This window comes from Stenella coeruleoalba, assembly GCF_951394435.1.
Source record: "Stenella coeruleoalba genome assembly, chromosome: 2".
NCBI lineage: Eukaryota > Metazoa > Chordata > Mammalia > Artiodactyla > Delphinidae > Stenella > Stenella coeruleoalba.
Window position 1 is genome coordinate 69376391 of NC_137147.1, and position 24329 is coordinate 69400719.

The window sequence follows — 24329 nt, forward strand, 5'->3', positions numbered from 1 at the left end:
AATTTATTTTAAAAGTTTCTTTAAATAGTCTTTAAATATCATATTTTATTAAACATAAAGTTCTCAAAAATAAATAGCGTAAGCTACTCTTGGTTGTGAAATGCTCCTTGAAGTGAGTTGTGTTCTAATTCTCCCTTCAGAAGGAAGAATTCTTCTCCATTTCAAATGTGCAGAGTGTACATGTTTCTTTTCTATTCTCTTGTCCTTTCCTCTTTTGCTATTTACATTAATACTTCTAACATCAGAGAAAGTTTTTTCTCCACTTTTGGGGTTACACTGGGGAGCTTTGTCACTCCATATGCAATGAATCTTTGTGTTTTTTTCTGAATTAGGAAAACAGTCTGTGGGGGCTGAAGGGTAGGAAGACAATCCATTGTTTATTCTCTTTTTCTCCAGCTACCTGAACTATTACACATTTACCTGGGTCTCTGACCTATAGATTTAGAAAACCATATAATTAGAACAACAGCCATCTTTTAACAAAATGAAATCTGAAATAAAGAGTATTTTTGTGCTGAATTTGTAGCCAAAATCAATACATAGAAAAGCTGAAGTGATTTGACATAATATTATTTGAAGAATAAATGCAAGAGTAATAGAAACACAGAGTTTAAAGTATTATCCAATAAAACCTTCAAGAACTTTAGAATACAACCTCTATGGGCCTATATGAAAGAGCCTTGGAAATGTCTCAGACTGCAAAAAATATTCATTGCTGTATCGCCCTCATTTTATGACTGTCTCATTCCCAAATTCCTGATTCTGACAAAGAATAATCTGATCCTGATTTTAATCATGGCTCAGTCTCTGTGGACTTGACATTTGAATTTTTTCCCATTATGATTTGAACCTAGTTTCTTACTTCATTAACCTGAACCTTCAACTCTCCCAGCATAGCATGTACCATTGCTTAAGCAACAGTTTCAAAGCTCACTGAGCAAACTCTGTGACCACAACCCAAAACACATATATGAAAGGATTTACAACATTCATTGCCAAGGAAACTAACGAGTAAGTGTGTAGCTTTTTCCATAAATATAATAGCAAATTTATTGAATGCTTCCTGTCCTAGGTGCTAGGATCATAAAGATTAATACTTTATCAGTTAAAATAATTTTGATTGAAAATAAACCTCAGCAAAGTGTGATTTTTTTGAAATAATAAGGGGAAATTATTGGCTCACTTAAATTATAAAGTCTGTATGTAGAAATAACTGATGGGGAGAGTTGCTCCAATGGCTCATCATGGACCAACTTTATCTCTCTTGCTTCTTTGAAATCTTAGTATTAGATACATTCATAGTTTGACTTCTTTCATAATTTCAAGATAGCTTCCAGTAGCTTTCAGGGGTAAATATTTCCTTTTCCTGGCAGAAGAATAAAAGGTTTTTTAAGTCATCAGTGCTAGTAAAAGTCCCGTGTCTGCTGACAATGCCTTAGGTCATATTTCTTTACAGGGATCACTAAACTGCAGTCCTTGGATAAAATCCAGCCAGTGATCTGTTTTTCTATGGGGAAAATAAGAATGATGTTTACATTTTTAAATGGTTGTAAATAAAAATCAAGGAGGATATGCAACAGAGAATTTTGTGGTCTGCAAATCCAAAAGTATCTATTATATGGTCCTTTTCAGAAAACGTTTGCTGACTGTTACCTTGAACAATCAAAGTAGTTAGGTAATGTATACTCACTGGCTTAAGGCTGCAGCATATGCCAATCCTTCATAAACTTATGTTGATCACAAGGTTGAATTACACTGATGGGGATTAAAAATCAATTCCATGGGTACCAAATGGCTGAATTAAGGGGACAGGTACATTTCCAGGCTAAATGCAAGCACATGGATGATGGATAAAAAATACAAATTTGTCCCCCATACCACCCTTGGAGGTCATGCAGTGGTAGAGACAAATAAACACAACAAGTAAAACATGACTAACACCATGCTAGAAGTAAAAATGAGATGCACAGTGTTAAAATACACATTAAGGAAGAACCAATTTCATACAGATGTGACAAGCAGATTTCATCTGGGGAGAGGTAGTTCAGAATGCAGCCTGATTAGATAAAGATATGGAGAATTCAAAAAAAAAATTTTTTTAAACATCTTTATTGGAGTATACAAAAGAAATCTTGAGAGACACAGAAAAGAGAAAGTGAAGGGTGGTCTAAAATACACACAGCTAACGATACTGTAGTTGTAATAAACAGTCTTCTAAGACATGAAAGCCAAAAGCTCTAACCTGATTCTGCTTTTACAGAGGATCAAAGGAGAAATCCAAATAATCTGGACTGTTTCTTTGGTATCTTTTAGATCTGAGTAGGCAATTGAAGAATCTGTACATACACATATTTAACCTCTTCCATAAGACTTTTTTGAAATGTACACACTGCTATATTTAAAATGGATAATGAACAAGGACCTACCGTATAGCACAGGGAACTCTGCTCAATATTATGTAACAACCTAAATGGGAAAAGAATTTTAAAAACAATGGATATACGTATATGTATAACTGAATCACTTTGCTGTACACCTGAAACTATCACAACATCGTTAGTCAACTATACTCCAATATAAAATGTTTTTTTAAAAAAAGACTTTTAAAGAAATGAGAAACTAAATCATAGGTTATACGAGTGATGACAAATAACATGGTTCATGCATCAAGGTTTAAGTGACTGAAATCTTGGTTTCCATCAAGAAATAGAGAACTATTCCAAGAAATATGTAAGAAGATTATTATATATTATATAAGAAATAGAGATTATATTATATATACAATTACATATATAATAATTACATATTATATTCTAAGAAATAGAGATTATTATATATTTTAAGAAATAGAGAACGTCATAAGAATAGGAATGTCTAGGAATTAAGGGGACTTTCCTCAAGATGATGATGGGCATGTTTGAAAAACCTGAAGCTACTATCATATTCAATGGTAAAGACTAAATCCTTTCCCCAAAGATCAGGAATAAGACAAGGATGCCTACTTTCACCACTGCTATTCAACACTGTATTGGGAGTTCTAGTCAGAGCATTTGGACAAGAAAAAGAAGTAAAAAGCAGAAGACTGGGATTGACATATAGACACTATTGATACTATGTATAAAATTGGTAACGAATGAGAACCTACTGTATAGCATAGCGAGCTCTACTCAGTGTTCTGTGGTTATCTAAATGGGAAGGAAATCCAAAAAAAGAGGGGATATATGTATACGTATGGCTGATTCATGTGTCTGTACAGTAGAAACTAACACAGCATTGTAAAGCAACTATACTCCAATAAATTTGTTTTTTAAAAAAGCATCCATTTTGGAAAGGAAACAATAAAATTATCTCCATTCACTGATGACATGATTCTATATTTAGAAAACTCTGAAGAATTCACAAGAAGCTACTAGAGCTAATAAAAAATTCAGCAAAACTGCAGGATACAAAATCAACACAGAAACTTCAGTTGTGTTTTTATACAACTGTATGAACAATTCAGAAAGGAAATTATGAAAGCAATTCCATTTACAGTAGCATGCAGAGAATAAAATACCTAGCAATAAACTTAACCAAGGAGGTGAAAGACTTATACACCAAAAATTGAAAAACCTTGCTAAAAGAAATTAAAGAAGGCCTAAACAAATCAAACAGTAGCCCATGTTATGAGTAGGAAGACTTGATATTAAGATATCAATACTACTTAAAGCAATCTTCAGTTTCAATGCAATTTCTATCAAACTTTAAGCAGCCTTTTTCACAGAAATGGAAAAGCCAATCTTCAAATTCGTATGGAATCCAAAAGGGTTCCACATAGAGAAAACAGTATTGACAAAGTAGAACAAGGTTGGAGGACTCAACACTTCCTGATTTCAAAACTACAAACCACAGTACTAAGATAGTGTGGTACTGGCATAACGATAGACACACAGACCAACAGAAAAGAATTGAGAGTCCGGAAATCCATACCTTTATGGCCACATATTTTTGACAATGGTACCTACCCCATTCAGTGGAAAAAGGATATTTCTTCAACACATGGTGCTGGGACAACTGAATTTCCACATGCAAAAGAATCAATTTGGAACCCAACCTTTCACATATACAAAAATTAATTCAAAATGGATAAACAACCTAAATATAAGAGCTAATATAATAAATCTCTGAAAAAAATACATGTAGGGCTTCCCTGGTGGTGCAGTGGTTGGGAGTCCGCCTGCCGGTGCAAGGCACACGGGTTCGTGCCCCGGTCTGGGAGGATCCCACTTGCCACGGAGCGGCTGGGCCCGTGAGCCATGGCCGCTGGGCCTGCACGTCCGGAGCCTGTGCTCCGCGGCGGGAGGGGCCGCAGCGTTGAGAGGCCCGTGTACCGCAAAAAAAAAAAAAAAAAAAAAAATACATGTAGGTAAATCTACAATTTGGCAATAGATTATTAGATATGACCAAAAGCACTAGCAAAAAAAGAAAAAAATAGATAAATTGAATGTCAAAAGTGAAATCTTTTGTGCATACAAAGACACTATATAGAAAGTGAAACCTATCTAATGGGAGAAAATACTTGCAAATCATATATCTGATAAATATATTCAGAATATGTAAATAATTATAATTCAACAACAAAGATAACCAACCCAGTTAAAGTGGGCAAAGGACTTCAGTAGACCTTTCCCCTAAGAAAATATACTAATACTCAATAATCATGAAAGATACTCAATATCCTTAGTCATTAGAGAAACACAAATCAAACCCACAATGAAAAAAAAAAACCCACAATTAGGTGCTACTTCACACATACTAGGATGGCTATAATATAAAAAACAGAAAATAACAAGTGTTTATGAGGAAGTAGAGAAACTAGAATGCTTGTGCATTGCTGGTGGGAATATAAAACGGTGTAGCCACTGTGGAAAACAATATGGTGGTTCCTCAAAAAGCTAAGTATAGAATTAACATATGACCCAGAATTCTACTCCTAGATATTTACCCAAATGAATTGAAAATGGACTCAAAGAGATACTTGCATGCCAATGCTCATTGTAGCATTTTTCACAATAGGCAAAAGATGGAAGCAACATAAGTGTCCACCAACAGATGCATGGATAAACAAAATGTGGTATATAAATACCACGACATATTATTCAGCCATAAAAAGAATTAAGTTCTGATACATACAACATGAATAAACCCTGAAAACCTTATGCTAAGTAAGTGAAATGATCTAGACAAAAAAGAATAAATGTTGTATGATGCCACTTAAATGAAATATCTAGAATAAAATAATCACAGAGAAAGAGAGTAGATTAGAGAGTAACAGCAGCTGGGGAGAGGAGGGATTGGGGAGAATTTACTTAATGGGTACACAGTTTCTGTTTGGGGTGAATGAAAAGTTTTCAAGGTGGATATTGGTGATGGTTGCAAAACAGCATGAATCTAATTAATACCACTGAAATGTACACTTAAAATGGTAAAAGTAGCAAATTTTATGTTTTGTATGCTTTACTATAATAAAATAATGAAAAGGACAACTATTAGGAATGTGTTGGCAGAATCACTGCAGATGTAATCAAGACATTTTCAAAAGTACTTTTTTCTATTTATTACATAAGGTATGCATTATCATTACAAGACAATTAGCTAAAAAACAGAGAAGTAAAAAAGATATAAAATCACCTGGAATCTCATTTACATGAATAACCACATCTGTCCAGACTTGTTCTTTTTCATGTGTGTCTGTGCACACACACAGACACACACACACACACACACACACAACTATAGGTGAAATGAACCTATAAATCCTGGGATTCCATATGACCTAGTTAATGAACAGATCCATATTTAATGAAAAATAAAGTTTGATTTCATGAACTTTGAAGAATTATGTAGCTCTTTACTGATTTTATTCTTAAAAAGTCCTGCCGGGGGGCAAAGGGGTTCAGAGATAAACACAGAGAGCTTCCTACAAATCATTGATAAGTTGTTTTCTATTTCTGATATTTCCCAGTCAGGAAAACTACTGGAAATCTCTTCTGTACTCTCATCCATGGGGCTGCCATATCAATCTATAGTTCCATTCCTAAATTCCACATGTGCCTTCATGTGCCACACAATCCTCCTCCTGGCTGGATGTGGCCACTGAGACTTGATTCCCATGACCTCTGTGCCCCTATCAATTTGGGCTTTCCGGACTTGTCTATTTAAAGTAGATTATCTCTTTATATTCTCCATAATGTGCTTTTTAAAGACACTTACTGTGTCATTTAAATTTCCTTCTTGAAATTCTTGGAGTTGGAGAATGGAGTCAAAAACTGAGGGTGCAAATATGTTAGCATAAAATTTATCACCTCTACATCATAGATTTGTGTTTCTTTTAAGTTGAGGCGTATGCTGCAGCCACTGAGTTCTTTTCAAAGGGCCACTTCTCCAAGGTTGAGAAACTGAATGAACCTACCACATACATAAAAATACAAAGAGAAATTTAAACAAAATGTGATGGCAAAGGAATATGTTCCAGACAAAGGAACAAGATAAAACCCCAGAAGAACTAAATAAAGTGGAGATGGGTAATCTACCTGAGAAAGAGTTCAGAGTAATGAACATAAAGATGATCTAAGAATTTGGGAAAATAATGGATGCAGAGAGTGAGAAGTTACAAGAAGTTTTGAATAATGAGTTAGAAAATATAAAGAATAACCAGAGTTGAAAAATACAATAACTGAAATGAAAAATACACTAGAAAGAATCAACAGCAGAATAAATGAGGCAGAAGAATGGATCAGTGAGTTGGAAGACAAAGTGGTAGAAATCACTGCCATGCAACAAAGAATAACGAATGAAAAGAAATGAGGACAGTTTAAGAGACTTCTGGGACAACATGAAATGCACCAACATTTGCGTTATAAGGGTCCCAGAAGGAGAAGAGGGAGAGAAGGGCCTGAGAAAATATTTGAAAAGATAATAGCTGAAAAATTCCCGAACATGGGAAAGGAACAGTCACCCAAGTCTAGGTAACATGAGTCCTATACAGGATTAACCCAAGGAGGAACATGCAGAGACACATATTAATCAAACTGCCAAAAATTAAGGATAAAGAGAAAATATTAAAAGCAACGGGGAAGAGCACCAAATAACATCTCCATAAGGCTATCAGCTGATTTTTCAGCAGAAACTCTGCAGGCCAGAAGGGAGTGGCATGATAAATTTAAAGTGACGAAAGGGAAAAAACTGCAACCAATAATATTCTACCCAGTAAGGCTCTCATTCAGATTTAATGGAGAAATCAAAAGCTTTACAGACAAGCAAAAACTAAAGAAATTCAGCACCACCAAGCCGACTTTACAACAAATGCTAAAGGAACTTCTCTAGGCAGAAAAGAAAAGGCCACAACTAGAAACTAGAAAATTACAAAATGGGAATCCTCACTGCTAAAGGCAAAGATAGAGCAAAGGTAGGAAATCATCCACACAAATATGGTATCAAAACCAGTAATCATGACAGGAGGAGGATATTTAAAATACATTTGGAATTAAGAGACCAGCAACTTAAAACAATCATGTATATATAGACTGCTATACCAAAACCTCATGATAACCACAAACCAAAAATCTATAATAGATATACACACACAAAAAGAAAAAGGAATCCAAATGCCACACTAAGGATAATCATCAAATCACAAGAGAACAAAAGAGGAAGGGAAGAAAAAAATTCTACAAAAACAAATCCAAAACAATTATTAAAATGGCAATATGAATATACATAACAATAATTACCTTAAATGTAAATGGACTAAATGTTCCAAACAAAAGACACAGACTGACTGAATGGATAAAAAAATAGGACCCATATATACGCTGTCTACAAGAGATCTACTTCAGATCTAGGGACACATACAGACTGAAAGTGAGGGGATGGAAAAAGATATTCCATGCAAATAGAAATCAAAAGAAAGCTGGAGTAGCAATATTCATATCAGACAAAATAGACTTTAAAATAAAACCTGTTACAAGAGAAAATGAAGGACACTACATAATGATAAAGGAATCAATCCAAGAAGAAGATATAACAACTGTAAATATATGTGCACCCAACATAGGAGCACCTCAATATATGAGACAAATGTTAACAGACATAAAAAGAGAAGTTGACAGTAACACAATAATAGTGGGGGACTTTAACACCCTACTTAAATCAATGGACAAATCATCCAGACAGAAAATTATTAAGGAAACACAGGCCTTAAATGACACATTTAGACCAGAGGGTAATATTTAGAGCTTTCCATTGAAAAGCAGCAAAGTACACATTCTTCTCAAGTGCACATGGAATATTCTCCAGGATAGATCACATGCTGGGCCATAAAGCAAGCCTCGATAAATTTCAGAAAATCGAAATTGTATCAAGCATTTATTATGACCACACACTATTAGATTAAAAATCAACTACAGGAAAAAAACTGCAAAAAAACAAACATGTTAAGAGGCTAAACAATATGCTACTAAACAACAAATGGATCACTGAATAAATCAAAGAGGAAATCAAAATATACCTAGAGACAAATGAAAATGAAAGCATGATGACCCAAAACCTATGGGATGCAGCAAAAGCTGTTCTAAGAATGAAGTTTATAGCAATAAAATCTTACCTCAGTAAACAAGAAAAATCACAAATAAACCACCTAACCTTACACCTAAAGCAACTAGAGAAAAAACAAACAAAACCCAAAGTTAGTAGAAGGAAAGAAATCATAAAGATCAGAGCAGAAATAAATGAAATAGATACAAAGAAAACAACAGAAAAGATCAATGAAACTAAAAGCTGGTTCTTTGAGAAGATAAACAAAATTGATAAACCTTTAGCCAGACTCAACCAGAAAAATGGGAGAGGGCTCAAATCAATAAAATTACAAATGAAAAAGGAGAAGTTACAATGGACACCACAGAAATATAAAGGATCATAAGACACTACTACAAGCAATTATATGCCAGTAAAATGGACAAACTGGAAGAAATGGAGAAATTCTTAGAAAAGGTACAATCTCCCAAGACTGAACCAGGAAGAAATAGAAAATATGACCAGACTAATCACAAGTACTGAAATTGAAACTGTGATTATAAAACTCCCAACAGACAAAAGTCCAGGACCAGATGGCTTCACAGGCGAATTCTATCAAATATTTAGAGAAGAGGTAACACCTATCCTTCCAAAACTATTCCAAAAAATTGCAGAGGAAGGAATACTCCTAAACTCAGTATATGAGGTCACCATCACCCTGATACCAACAACAGACAAAGACACACACAAAAAAGAAAATTACAGGCCAATATCACTGATGAACATATATGTAAAAATCCTCAACAAAATACTAGCAATCCGAATCCAACAATACATTAAAAAGGTTGGGTCATGCACCAGGATCAAGTTGGTTTTATCCCAGGGAGGCAAGGATTTTTCAACATTTGCATATCAGTCAGTGTGTTACACCACATCAACAAATTGAAGAATAAAAAGTATATGATCATCTCAATAGATTCAGTAGCACTATTCACAATAGCCAAGGCATGGAAGCAACCTGAACATCCATCGACACACGAATGGGTAAAGAAGATGTGGTACATATACACAATGGCATATTACTCAGCCATAAAAAAGAATGAAATAATCACATTTGCAGCAACATGGATGGACCTAGAAATTATCATACTAAGTAAGTCAGACAGAGAAAAACAAATAGCATATGATATTACTTATATGTGGAACCTAAAAAAAAATGATACAAATGAACTTATTTATAAAACAGAAACAGACTCATAGACTTAGAAAACAAACATATGATTACCAAAGAGGAAAGGTGAGGGGGAGGGATAAATTAGAAGGTTGGGATTAACATATACAGACTACTATATATAAGATAGATAATCAATAAGGACCTACTGTATAGCACAGGGAAATCAATACTCTGTAATAACCTATATGGGAAAAGAATCTGAAAAAAATGGCTATATGTATGTGTATGACTGAATCACTTTGCTGTACACCTGAAACTAACACACATTGTAAATCAACTATACTCTAATATAAAATAAAAATTAAAAAAATATGATACACAGATGCATGCGCGCGCGTGCGCGCGCACACACACACACACACACACACACACACACAATGGAATATTATTCAGCCATAAAAAAGAAGGAATCTGGGCTTCCCTGGTGGCGCAGCGGTTGGGAGTCCACCTGCCGATGCAGGGGATGTGGGTTCGTGCCCTGGTCTGGGAAGATCCCGCATGCCATGGAGTGGCTGGGCCTGTGGGCCATGGCCGCTGGGCCTGTGCTTCTGGAGCCTGTGCTCCACAACGGTAGAGGCCACAGCAATGAGAGGCCTGCGTACCGCAAAAAAAAAAAAAAAAAAAAAAAAAAAGAAGGAATCTGCCATTTGTGACAACATGGATGAACCTCAAGGGTATTATGCTAAGTAAACTAAGTCATACAGAGAAAGACAAATACTGGATGATTTCTCTTATATGTAGAATCTAGAAAACAAAACGAACAAACATAATAATATAGAAACAGAATCACCGATACAGAGAACTAACAGGTGGTTGCCAAAGGGGCAGAGTTGGAGGAAGGAGAGAAATTTTCAGGTAGATTAAGAGGTACAAACTTCCAGTTATAAAATACATGGGCTACGGGTATGAAATGTACAGAGTGGGAACTATAATCAATAATTATATAATATCTTTGGTGACAGATTATAACTAGACTTATCATGGTGATCATTCTGAAATGTATAGAAATAGCAAATCACTGTGTTGTGTTCCAAGAACTAACATAGTAATGTAGGTCAATTGTACTTTAAAAAAAATAAACGAAAATATAAAGAGATCATATTTGTGGTTACCAAAGGTGAGGGCTGGGGGAAGGAAGAATAGGATGAAGGTAGTCAAAAGGTACGAACCTCCAGTTATAAGATAAATAAATACTAGCATGTGATGTACAACGTAAGTACAATGAACAGTTCTGTATGCTATATATGAAAGTTAAGAGAGTAAATCCTAAAAGTTCTCATCACAAGGCAAAATTTTTTTCAATTTATTTAATTTTGTATCTATATGAGATGATGGAAGTTCACTAAACTTACTGTGATAATCATTTCATGATGTATATAAGTCAAATCATTATGCTGTTCACCTTAAATTTATACAGTGCTGCATGTAAATTATACCTCAATAAAATGGAAGAAAAAAAGGTAGATTTAGCTGGACCTGATGATTGATCAGTTGCGAGGTATAATAAGATTATTAGATAAACTGAGATTGAATCTTAAATTTTTTACCTAATTCAACAGGTGAATGGTGGTGCCAGTTACTAGCTAGGATATAAAAGGTCCTGGGATAAATCAGGGTTGGCATGGGTGGTGACTAGAAATCAAGAGTTCTGTTCTACACAGGCCAAACTTGAGATGCCTATTACATATCCACTATACATATCGATAAACCAGTTGTATATATGAATCTAGAGCCCATGGCCCATGGAATTGGTTGGTACTAGAAGTAGCAACAGATCTCTGAGTCTCCTATACTTACTCTTTTAAACCTGTAGTGAGAAAATTGTCTTCAAAGACAAAGTTTGTGGTAAGAATGGCTTTTCTTTCTTTTTTTTTTTTTTTTGCGGTACACGGGCCTCTCACTGTTGTGGCCTCTCCCGCTGCGGAGCACAGGCTCCGGATGCGCAGGCTCAGCGGCCATGGCTCACGGGCCCAGCCGCTCCACGGCATGTGGGATCTTCCCGGACCGGGGCACGAACCCGTGTCCCCTGCATCGGCAGGCGGACTCTCAACCACTGCGCCACCAGGGAAGCCCAAGAATGGCTTTTCTAAATGCCAATAATTGATGGCTTTTCTAAATGCCAATAATTTCCTTTGTACTCTTTAATCTAAAGCTTTAATCTAAAGTAAGAGGTAAGGGTTAACTCATTCAAGACTTGTTTCCTGCCATCTAGCCTCCCAGGAAAAAAATTGGCCTTCTGTAAAACTTAATAGAATGTGGTTATGCCTCAGAACTTGGATCCCAGGGCCCTGACCATGTCAGAAGTAAGACTAATAATACTCCCATCTCTCTTTCTTCAGCCAACATACAAACAGTGCACTGAAAGGCAGCTAAAGCAAAACTTTCCTATCTCTAACTATTCTTGTGTCAAAAAGCCAGAGGCCTGGGTTTCTTTTCCAGAGTTTGATGTCAGTATACTACGCATCTGTGTTGTACCCTAGAACGAATGGCACTGGACACCTGCTATGATCACTCTGTGAGTTAACCCAAATAAAGCCTATTCTACCAGGTCTGATGTATGTTCTGTCAGGTCATTTACTGTTAATTGTAGGACATATAGGAAGAAAGGTTATAGAATGTGAGGCAAGAAGCTTGTCCATCCAGTAGAAGGACGGAATGAGAAACCTTCTTGGAAAGAGGAGGAGATCAGGTACAGGACAGAACACACACATATTTTCTGACTTCCCACAATAGGTGTTGAGTAAAGAATGAAGGCAGTGAGCAGTGGGAAGAAGGTTACAGACACATAACCAAAAAGAACCAGACACGTGCACAGAATTTAAGAGGAATAGGGCTGGTTTTTCATTTTTCTGAACCCAGACGACTATTTTAAGTTTCTTTAATGAGCAAAATGTCTAACAGGACACCACCTCAGATAGAAGGTTGGAAATTAAACATTGGCAAAGTTAGATGCCAGAGGGAATTCTAATGACCCCCACGTTTCTCATGGCTGGATTAGCTCCATAGAGTCCTCTAGGTTCCGCATGGACCTCGTAAATGTTGTGCAAGGGGATTTAGATGACGTAAGTGAGCTATCCCCTCCTCTGTCTCCAATTTCATGAGGCCACACAACGAAGAGAATCTAAACTGAAATTGTGGAATGCCCCAATTATTAGGAACAGAGAATATAAATAGTTATAACTTGATAAGAGCCCTAATATTAGGAAGCTAGAGAAGGCAGTCCCAGTGAATTTCCCAAAGATTACCCAGGGTTTCAGTAATAAAGCCAATTAGCAGTGTCAGGTACCAGACCAGGTATGATCACCAGCAACCAGAACCAACGGAATGCAACTTACATGTTTCAGCAGCCAAATACTCTCTGAGAACACAGAAAATGTTTTAGATAAAAGCAGGACGACATCTCTCAAACTGTGACTCAAGAGGTTCAAGAGAACACACCTGGATCTGAGTTCTCTCTACATCAAAGTTGATGCATAAGCTTTCACCTACATTTTCATACCAACGTGGGTAGAAGGGTAGACAGGAAAGAGAGGAACTGAAAAAACTGCATATTTAACCATAATAAACTTTGTTAACTTGAAAAAGATTGCTTGAAAGAAAGAGGCTGAGATATCTTTATGGCAAATTTAAGACCCATGTAACTCCTACTTCAGTATTTAGTAAGAAGATAATTGTATTAATATTGAGGCAGTTGTAAAAAATATACAACATGTGTTTTCAAAGGCTCAGTTTTAGTGTATAAAATTTTGATGTCAATATAATTTATTCCCACATGAACTTTATTCAGGTACCTCTAAGATATCATGTTCTTTCAAGTAACCTCTTGGTTAAAGAGTAATATTTTTTTTCAAAGTGACTACAGAACCTGAAGTTTTTTTCTCCCTGGGAATGACGCCAATTCAGGAATTTGACCTATGAATTCCAGCCACTGTCCACTCTTCATGGACTTGAACTGATGTAGAGAGGCTGTGCCCCAAAGAAACAGAATTTTATATGGGTTTGGGTCTATGAATAATGGTAGGTAGCTAGAGCTACAGCCCTAAAATGACAAGCTGAGGGACAATTTGCAGACAAGATTTGATCAAAAAATGTGTTTTTGGCAAACCTACTATTTAATATATCTGTTTAGTTGCTAACTTGTAAAGATTCAAATGTTTCTCACAAAATCTGGATTATTGATTTCTGGTTTTATTAGAAAGGGTGTCAAAACCAGACATGTATTCCTTCATAGCAACAAAATCTGTTTCACAGTAACTTCCCCTTTAGCTATGGCAAGAAATATTAAATTCACTATTATCTCCTCCACTCTCTATCACATTAGACTTAATCTTTTCACTTATTTACATTATTGCCTGGCTCTTGTAGGCATCTAAATTTGTGGAATCTTGACAAAGACCCTCACTATGTGTTAGTGTATCACTGTACAATTTTTAGTTAAGTCCTGGTGATAAATCAAAATCCTATACTGAGTTCCATGGCATGGTACTTGCCATTAATTTCTCAAGTTTCTCAGAGAAGTTTATTTTGTACCATATTCCTATAGCTTCATTTATCACAGGTTCTACAGTAGCTGCTAGATACTCGGGAGTGCTCAGTCTTGGGTAGGGAATCATTATGCAGTCTCGACCTATTATGAGACCGTGCCAAAGACGTACCATAAAAAGCAGCACTGATAAAATCTGTCATTTGAGGTGTGGATAAAAAACCACTTCCATTTAATAATTTCATAAGTGACATTTTTATTCTTACTAAATTTAATAGATTTTTATAACATCACCTTAACCTGATCTTTGATCTGAAACATCCTATTCTAGACCATAGTATTACCAAAATATATTTATTTCTGAAATAATTCTGACTCCATCATCGCCAACTTTGTGAAGTTTCTCTGACTTTTCAGTTGTACTTCTAAGAACTTCAATAGTGTATATCTATTCAACTCACACTTCTTTTCACCTTGAGCCTTTTAATTAGGAAGTCACAGTCAAAGACACTCTTTAAGGTTAAACATTTAACCTACAAGGTGTCTGAGCACTACTTATAAGGTGCTAAATTTAGACATTAGCCCCACAAACATAACTCTAATAAATTAAAGGGTCCTTTTGCCAACTTAGAGATATATCCAAAGGGTGCACATAATCAGACTGAAATGTACCTTGAAGATTAATGTAGATATTAACAGGTTTTCTTTAAGGGTCCAACTAACTTGTATGCTGAGTGCCCCAGAAAAAGTTTCCTAGATATTGTATACAAACAGTTTCGTCTCCCAAAGTCAACATTTATGGCAACTACTTATCTATTTCACTCTTGGCCAACCATGAAATTTCTCACCACCTCTGGTCACTTCTTAATTTTACCTCTTTCATTCTTCATGTCATGCTGCATCCTTCCAGGCCCTCATCTCCTTGCCACCAGCTTTGCCAGGCCACTGCAGTATAATAGAAGGGGGTGCTGTGTTCTCTATCATTAAGGTCTTATCTGCCTGTAATTGGTACTTGACCCAAGGACAACTAATCTAAATTCTGGGGCTATTGGAATTGAGAATAGAACACAAAGACTATTAAATAGAAAAAAGATACATATGGAAACTAGGTGGTAGCCAATATAGGACAAATTATGTGAGAGTAAAATTATTAAAAAGCAAATGGCACCAATTGGTAAAGAAAAGAAAATGGACCATAAAGGCAGAGAAAGAAAGATCAAAATAGGTAATTATAAAGACATTTGAGGAGTTGCTTTACTTTCTATAAATATTTCTGTATTTTTGAATTTGTAGCTTTAGTCTATATGTGTCCTTTCAGTTGTAGATAAAGAATATTTTGAGATGTTGATATTTATTTTTTTCTCTCTCTCTCTGTTTCCCTTTCCTTTACCTCTATTCAAGCAAATATATAGCTCTGTGCACATTACTTCAAGAGAGGTATGGATCTCAGTAGGGGAGAAGGAAGATATAGCTTAGGGATATACGTGGTTTTGGTTTTGCTTTTAGTTCCCAAAACTATATATATGGAGAACTTTGAGAATTTGTTGGTGGAATTAAGGGGAAAGGAATATATGGGCATGAGTGAAGTATCTTGGCCACAAAAGAGAAATTATATGTATTTACCAAAAAATGTAAACTAAATCTCTGTCTACCACTACTTCAGGTAATATAGGTAAGAAAGAGAGGGGGAGAGAGAAAGAGAGAGAGAGAGAGAGAGAAGATAAGTTTTCTCCTTGGCTTGTCAATGGCTGTCTTCCCTCTCTGTCTTCACATTGTCTTCCCTCTGTGCCTATGTCCTTAATCTCCTCTTATAAGGACACCAGTCATATTAGATCAGGGCGCATCCATATGACCTCATGTTACTTTAGTTACCTCTTTAGAGGCCCTGTCTCCAAATACAGTCACACTCTGAGGTACTGGAGGTTAGACCTTCAACATATGAAATTGAGGAGAGACATAATTCAGCCCAAAAAAGAGAGTGCTATGGAGCCTAAGAGTAGAAGAGCATGTGTATTGTAAAAAGGCAGTGCCACCAGGGAATGTATAGAACAAGCGCCAGGAAGGATATGACTATGTGGTATGTCTTGACAGACAAGTCCACAGATACAAAAACGCCTTCTGCTACAAGAGTGGCTGGCAATCAGCAGAAAGGCAAGATCTGAAGGGATCTAAGCATCAGTCAGTGTACGTCGCACTACTAACTAGATGACTGATGACTGAGGGCCCGATTGTTTCCCTTTCTCCAACCACTTGATACTACAGAGCACTCTGGACTGTTACATAAACTCGAGGTAGTGGAACTGAGGTTATAAACATCACATATTCAAAATAAGTTATATTTTCCCCCAAGTGAAGGCCAGAAGAGAATGAAAATTTAAGTTGCTTTTAGAAAATAAAGATAGTTATAGTTATTTTAGACCCTAAGTTTAGGGACTGACATTCAAACCTGCTGTTGTAAAGACTTCTTTAATATTTGGAAGTAACTTGGGTAGGCTTCTATCTCTATAACTAAGTAAGTCTAACTAAAACAGGAAAATGAAACTTACTAAAAGTTGATAACTACATAAGGTGGTAAAGTGGACAATCAGGAGATACTCCTCTCAATCCTGTGCTGATCTAGGTGGTGCAGTAACTGGTAATTAAACTGTCCACCTATAGTGTAAAGGATCTCATGCCCATTGTGTGTAAGGTTCTGAAGGATCTTGTAGCTAATGTTTTAGGGAAGTTCCAAGAGAATAAGGCATGCTCTGGTGAGAAATCGATTAACTGCAGTCCATGTTACCTGCTGGAAGCAGATAAGAAAAGGCAGAGATAGCTTCTGACTCTGTTTCTGGAAACATTTCCTGCTTGTAGCCAAATTCTGAAATCATTTAAAACTCAGGCCAAAACCAAATGATGCACATTACTGAATCCAAACATATTTTGACTTCTGCTGCAATGGTTAAAATTAAATTCCTGGTATGTTGAAGGCTAGACTCTTAGCAAAGAGGTTCATAGGTGGGGTTAGGCCCCTGCAAACTCCAGCCTTTTTGAAACCATTCTATCCTAACTTACCTGTGGCACTAGGGAGGAGGAGCACAGTGAATAAAAAACCTGTTTTACCCTCCAACACAGCAACCAACCCATCACCGATAAATGTATCTCCAAATTTCTTGGTTATGTATGACTTGAGTATAATGAATGCCTAGGAGCAATAGTCAATATAAAAAAAGGCTTTCTGATGCTGTTTCTCCAAGTCCTACCCTTGTTAAGAACTTTGGATTATTCATCACTATTAGAAAGATGGAGTTTTGAGGACTGGGTTGTCCCTAAGCATCATGGAACTGCAGATATAATACACCAGGCCCCTCTGTAGCAGTTATGCATCACTGGTCAATGAACACGGTTATGTGACACATAGTTTAATACACCAAAAGACTGACTCAGATATTCACCCCAATCTTTATAAAATCTTAGATGTTCAGCAATTTTTTGACCAAGTTACAACAGATGTTATCAACAGTCAAAGGCCACTGCTGGTTGTAGAGCCCCCTTGGGGGAAATCGATCCCCTAAGAAGGTGGAATGTGGGAGAATTCACACTGTGGACCAAGGGGCAGACTCCACTGTCACCAAAGTGAGATTATGATCTGACACCCATGAGATTCACCAGTTTTATACACTGTCTCAACATTCAACAGGGTTGACATTAATAATATTAAATGGGGTATCACACTGCAAGGCAAATTGCCCTCTGAGACAGAAATTCAGGTGGCTTTCTTTACATACTTTTTAAATAGCATTATGCTTTCAGTATAAAAGGTATATTAGTAGTGGTTAAATTTTCAATTTAAATATCACCTTTAGACCAGGTGTGGAAAATGTACAAGAGGGTTGTGACATAAAACGAAGAGATACGGGCAGACTCTGGAGAGTGTGGACCCAAAGACTGACAGCAAAATTCACCTAGTCTGTAACTCTGCCTCTGATATCACAGCATTAGCCTTGGACTACCTCTCTCTGGAGGAGAGAGTGGTAGGTAGATCTGTTGAGCAGGAATATATAAGGGTTTATCTTTGTGGGATGGATAATGGATGTATATGGACAAAGGAGAATACCTAAAAGTCAATCAATGTCTATCTGACAATCATGCCATCTTCAAAGAGAATCATCACCTGCCTGCTTCTGTGATGCCTAAACAAACATATTCTTCACCATGTAACTGAGTCTCCCCTAGGCCATAGCTGAGTTGACTAAGAGTTGGGTGCGTGAACTAAGGAGAGTCAATCTGTATGTTGCCTTGTGACCTCCCTGTGTAAAATATGCAAAGATGAGGTGGGTCAACCAGATTCTTTCTTTAGATTTTGGATTTGAATATTAAGAACTTGTCAGTAACAGAGTGACTAGAAGCAGAAAGATTTTGATGTAGAAAGGGTGTCGGAGAAAGGACTGGATTCAGCTATTTAAAGCTATGTGAAGCCAAATACAAAGGAGCAGAATGTATAGTAAGTAGAGAGAGCCAACTGGTGAAGAGAGGAGAGTGTAGCAGGGAGACAAACTAAAGCAGAGACATTAGGGAGACTGGGCCACACAACTGCTGAGCTACTCGAGCTTTGCAGTGCCATTTCTAGTCCACTCATTTCCTTAAAATAACTTCATTTCTCCCCTGCCTCCACCTATCTTTTTTGAGATCGTTTTTTTCCCTCCTTTTTTTCTGGTCTATTCTAAAAACTAAAGCATACTGTTAATGATCTGTTTTTTCTTATGTAACCACATATAGTAGATGTGCCTTCATGTCAATATATACCTATTTACTACTCATTAAATGGTTGCTTCTCACCCAATTTTGATGTTAAAATGTTTCTGTCAAATTTAAATTTGTGGAGCTGAGAGAAAATTTCCTATATCCAACAAATTGGACACTCTGAATGGAAATACAGTATTTAAAGAGAAACAATATATGAGAGGCTCAATGATTGAAAGGAATATATCATAGGAGAGAAGATCTGGAAAAGTACTTATATACTCATGTCTTTACAAAACACTGTGCAGCAACATTGCAATAAATCAAGAATTTTTTTTCTTAAACAAGCAAATGTAATTCTCTACTTACCCTTATGACTTAGTGAGACAGAACCATAGGTCATATTGCATGATGTGAGGGAAATCATGTTCCAATAAAACACATTAATCAGAAAGGCTGAGAGTGGAGTCTATATATTACAAAAATATCAATGCTGTGTTTGCATAGTTGGATCTAATATTTCATGGAAATACTTAGGTTAGAATAAAAGATAAAAAAAGGAAAACGTTTTTTGATGATAGGTATGAATGATTACTCCCTAATCAATATAGCAAAATTTCAACAGATAGTATATAGACACTATATTAATTATAAACTTCTAAATATTATTAGAATTATTATTTTGGAAAAAGCAAAACAAAAGTATATTTTTTAACTTGTCCTTGATGATAATTTAATTTCTTAAGACATAGTGAACAGCAAGAAAAACTGCCAATCTGAATTTTTAATAGAAACTTTTTGGTAAACTAGAAAATAGAACACTGGTGATAAAATGATCATGAAATTTTAATACACACCACTAGATTCAGTCTTCCACAATAAAATCTATAGTTTTATTAATAGCACTTACAATAAACTTACTGCATATCAGATACTTTGTATTATCTTATTTAATTCTCCTAACAGCAATAGGAAGTATAACTATCAACATCTTCATTTTATAAACATGGAAACTAGAGATATCCAGATTAAATAATTTTCCTCAAGCCACTCAGCTAGTTAAGGGAAGAGCCAACAACTTTCACATTCAGGCTCAAGCTTCTGATCACACCACTCTAAGTTTCTCCAGGCTTATCACCACTTGGAGTTGGCAAAATCAATGAGATGCTAAAATACTGTAATCAAGTAGGTTGCAATTATGGACCATTAGGAGATAAGTTTTAAGAGTGACAAATGTAAAGCAAGCATACATTAAAAATACAAATTGTACAAATAGGGGATGAGGAAGATATCTTTTAGAAATTCATGTGAAAAAAGTTGTTTTACTTTCCTTCGACTCAATATGAATCAGTCATATAATTAGATAATTTAACAAAATCATTATCATTTTGTAGTGCTTTTAATATGGGTTAGATCCCATTTGTTTATTTTTGTTTTTATTTCCATTTCTCTAGGAGGTGGGCCAAAAAGGATCTTGCTGTGATTTATGTCATAGAGTGTTCTGCCTATGTTTTCCTCTAAGAGTTTTATAGTGTCTGGCCTTACATTTAGGTTTCTAATACATTTTGAGTTTATTTTTGTGTATGGTGTTAGGGAGTGTTCTAATTTCATTCTTTTACATGTAGCTGTCCAGTTTTCCCAGCATATAGGTTAGAAAAAGGAGACATTTGCCGTTCAATACACTTCGAGTATTTGTGAGGCATGTGATATGTTTTGGTTGTTGTATTTTAAGACGTCACAAAAGTGCAACAGAAACATAAGGGATGGTGGTCTGGATAACTGTGTCATGTAAATAATAGCTGAAGGAACAGAGGATATCTATCATGAAAACAAGCACAAAAGCCTTATGAGCTTTGAAGAGTTATTTTTAAATGCAAAGTTCTAGCATATACAGGAGGGAAAAGATCTATTCTACATGAGTAACAGAGTTTAAAAAACTAGATATTATAGAAAGGATGCTTTAGGCTTACTATAATGAGGAGTTGAATATATACATTTACCCAAAAATCATAAAGAACTGTCTGAAAGTTAACTAAATTCACCATTCCTATTTGGATTCAAACAAAAACCGAAGTCAACATATTGTATTAGGTATTCCTGCAATGGATAGAAAGTTGGAATGTATGATTTCCATGATCCTTCCAATGATTAGTAGAATTGGTATATTTTCAATGGGTTATTAGTAAATGTATAAATGACTCTGAAATGGATAAGTGTGATAGCTGTATATTTAATGAACCACAGAAAGTATGATCCACTCATGCTCAGAAGGGTCATATGAGACCATTCAGGCAGAAATTGGTGGCATCTGTTGCCAGTTCAGAATTTTACAAGTAATGAATATTATCACTTCTGTGACACATTAAATGAATGTGCAATGCTCACTGGTTAAAGTGATGAGAACTGTTATATATCCAATTTCTCCCTCTGTTAAGCCACAAAACAGAGTTGATTATCAGTTGATCATTAAGATGCTCTTAATAAGATCCTAAAATTTTGTATGAGGTTGACTCCAGCATTTTATAGTTGATTTCATATTTTACATATATAAAGGATGAATAAATCTTATATGTAATAATAATCTGTTGTGGATAATTGTGTATATATGTTAATATAATTCAAAACAGATAATTCTTTCACCTATGACTTGAACAACAATCTTCATTAAGGTACTTTGCTATGTTCCTGAGGCACAATAAATCTGTGATGGGAGGGAGTGTTCAAGATAGTGGAGTAGACACTGAACCCGCCTCCTTCCATGGGCACACCAAAATTACAATTATATACAGAGTAACTGTTGATGAGAAAGACTGGAAGACTATTAGAAAAGATCTACAAGGTGTAAAGAAGGAAACACAAGGTGGGTAGGAGGGGCAGAGATACATTATAGTCACGACCCATACCCGTGTGGGTGTCCCAAAATTGGGAGAATAATTACAATTGCAGATGTTCTCCCCAAGAAGTGATCCAAGCCTCACATCAGGATCCTCAGCCCAGGGATCCTGAACTGGGAAGATGAGCCCCCAGAAGAGCTGGTTTTAAAGGCCAGTAGGGATTACTTCCCAGAGAGCCAGAGGGCTGTGGGAAATTAAGACTCCAGTCTTCAAGGGCATACACAAAATCTCACATGCTCCAGGACTAAGGGAAGAACCAGTAATTTGAAAGGAACCTGGGTCAGACCTACCTGCTAAAATTGGAGAGCTTCCCAGAGGGACAGGAGGCAAATGGAGCTCACCCTGGGGATATCGACACTGGTGGAATCCATTTTGGGGAGTTCATATTACCATGAGAACACTGGTGTTGACAAGCGGGCAGACACTAGCCCTGGGATCACCTGAGTTCTGGCCCCACAAACTTGTGAGTGGAAGGAAACCAGTCCCAGGAACACCTAAGCCTTTTAGCCTGCCATGTCAGGACCCAGCTCTGAGCCACAAGCAGACTGGCACCAGCCTGAGGACCCCAGCCCTGCCCACCAGCAGACCAACACCAGATCTGGGACATCTTGGGCCCCTCAGCCAGCTGCCCCTGGATCCGGCCCTACCCACCAAAGCACTGACATCAGCTTCAGGACACCCTGAAACCCACAGTCAGCCATGTCAGGAACCAGCTCTGCCCATCTGCAGGCCAACACCAGCTCCAAGACACCTTGGACCCCTCAGCGAGCTACCCTGGGATCTAGTCCCTATCACCAGTAAGCCAATACCAGCTTTGGGACACTACAGAACCTACAACCATTCATGTCAGGAACTGGCCCCATCCACCAAAGGGCCAACACTAAATCCAGGAACACCAGCCCCACAACCACACACCGCAGAACCTGGTTCTGCCAACCAGTGGACCAGCACTAGCCCCCAAAGTCCCCAGAGACCCACAGACAGCCACCCCATGGCCTGGTCCCACCCCAAAGCAATCTGCAGCCACTGCACTGTGCTGGGCCTGGCAATCAACCAGACTAGGAGCCAGCCACCCCTACTAGTCCACCCACAGTAGTCAGCCTGTCACCACAGAAGGACTCCTAGAGCATACAGCTGTGGTGACCGGTGGGGCAGGGAGTGGACTGCTGGGATACATAGGACGTTTCCTACAAAAGTCTGCTTCTCCAAGGTCGGGAAACATAACCAAGTTACCAAATACATAGAAGTAAAACACATAAAATCAGGCTAAATGAAGTGACAGAGGAATATGTTCCAAACAAAGGAACAAGATAAAACACCAGAAGAAGAAAATAAGTGGAGATAAGCAATCTACCTGATAGAGAGTTCAAGGTAATGACTGTAAATATGTTCAAATGATTGTAAGTATGCTCAAAGATTGGATGAACAGAGTGAGAAGTTAGAAGTTTTTAGCTAAGAGATGGAAAATATAAAGAACAACCAAACAGAGGTGAATAATACAATCGTGATATAAAAATTCACTATAGGGAATCAGTAGTAGATTAGATGATAGAGGAATGGATCAGTGAGCTGGAAGATAGAGTAGTGGAAATCACTAAAGCTGAAGAGAAAACAGAATAAAAAGAAATCGGGACAGTTTAAGAGACTTCTGGGATAAGATCAAACCCACTAACATTTGCATTATAGGAGTCTCAGAAGGAGAAGAGAGAGAGAAAGGGACCAAGAACATATTTGAAGGCATAATAGCTGAAAATATCCCTAACCTGAGAAAGGAAACAGATATCCAGGTCCAGGAAGCATGGAGAGTCCCAAATAGAATTGATCCAAAGAGGACCACAAGCCACATTGTAAACAAGATGGCAAAATTAAAGATAAAGAGAGAAAATTAAAAAGAAGCAAGGGAAAAGCAATAAGTTACATACAAGGAAACTCCCATAAGGCTATAAGCTGAGTTTTCAGCAGAAACTATGTACAACAGAAGGAAATGGCATGATATATTTAAAGTGATGAAGAGGAAAAACTTACAACCAAGAATACTCTTCTCATCAAGATTTTCATTCAGATTTGATAGAGAGATCAAAAGTTTTACAGGCAAGCAAAAGTTATAAGAGTTCAGCATCACCAAACCAGCTTTATAAGAAATGTTAAAGGGACTTCCCCAAAGAAAAAAGAAATGGCCACAACTGGAATTATGAAAATTACAAAAGGAAAAAGGACATTGGTAACAGCAAATATATAGTAAAGGTAGTAAATCAACTAAGAAGGTTAAAAGACAAAATTAGTAAAAATAATCTATATCTACAATAAATAGTTAAGGGATACACAAATCAAAGATATAAAATATGATGTCAAAAACAGTAAACATAGTGGTGGGGAGAAAAAATGCAGTTTTGTTAAAATGCCTTTGAAATTAAGAGATCAACTACTTAAATTAATCATATAT